This window comes from Opisthorchis viverrini, assembly GCF_000715545.1.
Source record: "Opisthorchis viverrini unplaced genomic scaffold opera_v5_182, whole genome shotgun sequence".
NCBI classification, from domain to species: Eukaryota; Metazoa; Platyhelminthes; class Trematoda; order Opisthorchiida; family Opisthorchiidae; genus Opisthorchis; species Opisthorchis viverrini.
Window position 1 is genome coordinate 622,051 of NW_008751838.1, and position 6,107 is coordinate 628,157.

Genomic DNA, 6,107 nt, shown 5'->3' on the forward strand with positions numbered 1-6,107 from the left:
ACAATACTTCCTCATGTCTTCTTGCTTAAACACTTCACTAGTCCAACCATCTTGCTTGACCTAAATCCCGCTCAATCTGTTCAGCTTGCCCATATGGTACAATCCTCTGATGCCGTTGATAACACCGTCTCTAGACGATTACTCGATCCAGCCTGTAACTCTGGCCGTGAAATCTCGCTAAATACACGGCCACCCGAACGGTGTCTTCGTACTAATTGTGGCACGCCGCAGTACCTTATTCTCACAAACCTTTGGCCGTCCTGCACAGCCCATCAATTTAATAACCCTCGTCTCCTCTCTCTCCATTCCATTCCACACTGATCTCATTAGGCCTACCAACTATTTGCTGACCACCCACCCACCTCATTCGATCCCGCTAGTCATATTTCTGCCCTTATCAATACATGCTCGCTTACCTAAGTTGCACTACATCCAAGCTGCTTTTACCATAGCTTGCCCGACCGTCATATCCATCACTGAGATAATGCTCTCGTCTAGCACGCCTCATGCCTTTATCTTCCTCCCAGGACACACTATCTTCTTTGCCGGTCGTTCTCATCGCCGTGGTGTTAGTTGCCTCGTATACTCCAAAACCAAAATGAACGTTTACTCAGTTGGCGATTCACCACTAGCTGACACTTCGGACTGTGTTTGGCTTTGTTTCTGTCGAGCTGACTCCCTATTTATTCTAGCGTGGTAGTACATGCTCTCTCCACAATCCAAATTCTCAATTAATCGACAATCCACGCTGCTTTCCTACACCCAGTTTCTGCCTCTTCCAAACAAACTATTGGTGATCTCAGTGTACCTGTGATCTCCTTGTCTCAGCACAAACCTCCTCTGCGCCTTTTACTACTGCTTGCCCAACATGGTGCCGAGGACTGGTCCAAAATGTTAGGGCATCCCACACGCGGTCCACATACCCTGGACATTGTCTCTGTCAACAATTATCTGTGTTTCACAGCTGCAGTTGGCCCGAAGTTCCCAGAGATCTACTATCATATTGTCTCTTGCAGTTGGACGAGTAACCACTCTTCTGCTACTCCTCCCCCTTAAGCTCTCTCATCCTTTCCCCTGTTATCCTAGAATCCCTTGCACCCTCGTTTCAACATACAACCTGGAAACAGTACTTTCTTTCTTGTGGCACGCAAAGCGTGGTCAACACTTTTACGGAAGTATAATATCATCACTATGTCTAGTTGCTCCCACACGAGGTTTCGACGTTTCTGGTTCTCGTTCAGCCAAAACATTATCCGATGTAGTCCATAAACTTGGAAAGTGTCATAGGCTCCTTCGTGGGACCCTGACATCTTCCTTATACTGATCATTAAACATATGGCTGAGATTATCATCGCCAAACTAACATTTGAAAAGCGCGAGCAGCCTACCACCGTAGCCCATTGTCTTCAGTCTATTATACTGAGACACCTCCTTCACAGGCGTGGCTTTTTCAACCCATCTGCAGCTCCAAGTATTGTAACTGGTGACAGAAAGCCTCTTTTAGACCCTGCTGACATCTTAGAACCCCTAAACTCCTACTTCACAAGCTCCTACTTTCCACGTTGACCGCTTCTACTCAATGCCCAATACCTGTTTTTGTAATTACCACAACTATTGGTGAGACAAATTCCACCACCTACACGCTCTCAGTTAGTCTGTCTGCCCTAACTTCCTCACTCTCTTGCCTTAGAGACTCCAAATTCTTAGCCATTGTCTATGTCCCATTTCTCATTCTAAAAACATATGGTCTGGATTTTCCTACCTTTAGTCTTCGTATCTCCAATAATTCTTCTACCACCGTCATAGTTTCAAGCCACCATTGTTTCACACCCTAGGTCAGATACACGAACTGCCCCAGCTAGCCATCTTGGCATCCACCATGCCCGCTTACTCTCCCGTGCCCCAGAGCGCGTTATTAAAATCCCTGTTATGGATCACCGGATCAGCACCAAGACCCCTAAAAATAATAATGCTGTTTATTCCTAACTTGTGGACGGAAAACCGTCAAGCATGATCAGTCAGGTAAAACGCCACTTTGGGGCCGACTGGTACTGGAGATCGCGCGAAAAAAGACAGTATCATAGATAGCAGGCAATGTACGACGTACAGCCGGTCACGCCCAAACTGGCATGGGAAGAGAAACAAAGTTACCAGGAGTTTATTTTACTTTATGGGGAACATAACAAGCTGAGACAAGATCAGATTGTAGTGTCTGCATTCCGTTGTCACATTTACCATTCTTCCTGAACTTAAACCACACTTTGTAACTGTCGTTCACACTGTATCATGACGTTTGTTTTAATGTTACGAACACACAATTTTGCGGCGCGACCTGCTGACTCCTTGCTGAACGAGCGTATTTACGCTCCGTTGAACTGTTTGTTGACTGCTGAACCAGTGGGACTAAATCTCAGTGTTTGTATCAACTGTTGAACGTCACAATAAATCCCTGTGACATTTTTTAGCCGTGAATAATTTTCCTACCGTGGAATATATCACTCACGCGGAACCATCTATGGGAAATTTCGACAAGTGAATATTTCCATTCAGAGCCAGTTTCTGCGTTTGGATCGGTGTAGTGGACCATTTGATCTACACATTCGTGAGTCCCCACTTGACTATTGATTCTTTTCCTATTGTGATTTTGTGATACTGTATTGGTTACTTTTGCTTGTTAATTTATCCGAACACGCTGATTAGGTCCTAGTCCGCTACAAGATCGTCAACATTTGAAGGTGGTGGGCAAAATCAGAACAAGGGGGCAAAAAGCAACATGTTGCTTGGCAATTGATAGAAAACTTGAAAATGTAAAACATAATGAACCAGAACAACAAATCTAGTGCGGTATCAGAATTGCCGCAGTTTGTGCGGTCAACTTGAACTAAGGTCTAAAACCACCGACGAAGCCTTTACGGCCTTGGACCGTGGGGCTTACGGCCAAGGTCACAAAAATCGTGAGTGAGGACGTTGAATCAGCAATACGCATAGATGGTAGGGGAATCTCCGAGTCACAGGGTACATTGAGACCTTAGAGACTCATCAATGTCACTGTTGGAGTGGGGTCGGATGTAAAAGTTCCTCGGAGAGGGATTAAGTGCTAACGCAAACGACGGAAGGCGAACTGTAGAGAAAATGACTGACTTTTCGATGTGCATAGAACAAAAGTCAACGAAATGGTTACACACGAATGGATTGTTCAGCAGATTAGAATGAACACATCCTGAAGGTGGCTGGGGCTAGGTAGAGTGTTCGTTCGCAATTGCAGATACAGGAACGGGTGTGCGAGAGGGCATCACCAAAACTAGGAAGTGGACAGTTGGGAGTGTGCCATCAATATGGATATGGAAGTTGCATGCCATGTATGCACTGACATACAACTGACAGTATGGGTTTATGGCAATGCGGTCGGCTAACACATGTCGGGTTGGTTTTTAATCATATTTCGTCTGCTTTCAATACCCGGGTCTGTGCTACTCTCATCTATCTTGATATTCGTAAGGCGTTTGACAAAGCCCCCAGCGGTACACTACTCAACAGATTACGATATACGGGGATTGGTGGTTCGGGACACGAAGATCGGAGATTTATCCTCGCAATCTACTCTCATTACCAACGAGCTATTCAGGGTAGGGTGTCTGGCCTTCCACTGTTCTTGCAATACATTATTTATCCCACTGATTCAATCACTTATAGATCTCCTTTTCTGTTTGCTGATGACATAAGGATAGCTTACGCTTTTAAGGTCAGTGGCTTGTTTCTACTTTTCCTAAAATTTGATCTGATTTGAATTTTTCATCCCTCAGCTCGTCTAACTCGTCTTTATCTCGCCGTTCGAAAGGGCTAAGCTCACCCACATCCATTCCAGATTCTTCCTGGGATGCTTATTCTTAACGGACTCGCAATACTTACTTCTACCGAAGTGAGGGGTATTCTTGTGTGTTCATTTTTTCCCAACATGCATGGTACAGTGCTGCCGAAGTCCGCGAGCTATGCGCGTTCGTTCTCCGATCTTTTCGTAATGAACCATATCTAATTGCCATCTATGAGCAGGTCAAAAGGCACATTCTTGAAACTGGTCCTGAACTCGCTTCAAGGCATTCACAGGCACGTGGAACTGCTGCGGAGAATGTGCAGCGCTCGTTAAATACTTGTTTTTGGTCTCATCCGCGCTAACTTATCGTCCACTCTATTCGTCACTTGAGCTAGATTATTTATAGCTGAGGCGCCTCAAGTCGAACCTAGGCTTCCCGCATCGCCTAATTTACCAACGAGCTTACACAGCTGACTGCCTCCCTGAATTTTCTTCCTGCCCCTTTATAATATCCGCAACTCTGGATTTCTGCTTCTATCATGAAGCTGTTAAACTGTCTTTGGACAAAATTATTTCCTTTACCCGTATTTCACACTACGGAACAAGCCCCCGTCCCATATCCGTAATGTGTCACCTCATGTGGTGTTTCAGAAGATCCTCGCCACTCGGCTTTCTGTTGTGTAAGCCAAGCGTCTTCCGCTCCGTAGATTGCGCTAGACACCTTTTCTGAAATGGGGCCTAAGCCATCTTAACTTGCGTTCTCACTCCAACTCTCTTATTACTTGGTCGTAACATTTACACCCACCGGCTTAAACTCCCCGGTGTTGACGCACACGTGAGACGGCTCCTTCTCAATTGTTTTGTCCATAAATCGCCGTCATATCCATTATATCCATTACATTATATTTTTTTACCTCTGGCCTTAGGCTCCTGTTCCAGGTCAACCTACACCTTGATCTTTCAGACCGGGTCCCATCTCTGAATAACTCCGTCATCTCTCTTTAATGTCCGGTGCCTCTTGTAAACCAACTTTAGCTAAGCCGAAGCCTTACATACTCAATGTTTTGAACCATTCTACATCCTATGATTACACGCACTGAACGCACGTCAAACAGTGAGACTGAAGATGCGCTATGAATGAAATATTTGTTTAGTTCCACCTCTTACTCATGCTCACAGACGACATTGTGGTGCGCTTTTACTGGATATGCACTTCGCACCAGTGCTTCGTCGTCGTTTGGCCGCAGTGCACAGGTTCTGAACATCTCCATTCTACTGCCGTGGCCCGGTCAGTGTTTGCCATTCAATTCACCTCCATGACTTGCCTCTTCTAGTGACTGTTTGCTGTTTCTTGTTCAAAATGACTGAGCTGTTTACTAGCCTGGCTTTTCCTCTGACCGGATAAAACGTCTGGTAGATGTAGTTATTAATTAGTGCACAAGGCGCAATTACGATAGCTTGGTGACTTGTCATCCTGCAGATCTAGTAGAACGCACTAGTGTGGTGGACGGGCACGTTCTCGTACGTTGCACAACGGCGCATCCGCATACTCGCCACCCCTCCAGTATCAAGGGTGCATCGTTAGAACGCACTAGTGTGGTGGACGGGCACGTTCTCGTACGTTGCACAACGGCGCATCCGCATACTCGCCCTCCATCCAGTATCAAGGGTGCATCGTCCATCGCCGTTGGTTCCGACCTGGCCTTCAACCCAAAAAATCCATAGGAGAGCAGTGGTGTTGTTTGTATGTAGCTGGTGTGGACCTGTTCCGTTCGTCATTTGTCTGGTACAACCAAGGAATACAAGCAAACAGCAATTGTCATTCATTTGATTTTATTAAATATGCACGGGGTGGATTGAAGATACTCTGCGAGGTTCGCGGGTAACATAGACGTCCAGGGTGCTGTCATCTTCTCCTAGGTTAGGGTTTCACAGCCCTAAGTCCACTTTACCAACCAGCCAACCCACGCGCTCTTCTCTCTCGTTCTCTGAAGCGATTATGTACACAAAATATAAGGATCATCTTATTAACTAAATACCTGCACTCACGGCGAGTGCCCCTTGGCTGTTTTTGCCATGCATTGTTCATTTCTTGGAGCGGACATCAGTCAACTCTGGAATCATCCCCTCTCAAGGGAAACAATCTGTTGTTCTCCCTCGTTTTAAATCCGGATCCAGGCAAACTGTTTCAAACTACAGAGGGATCCACCATACCCCTCTTTTAATGCGAACCCTCGAACGTCTGGTAAAAGGCCCGTTAATCGGGTTTCTCCTAGCTACAAACGCCATAGATGAT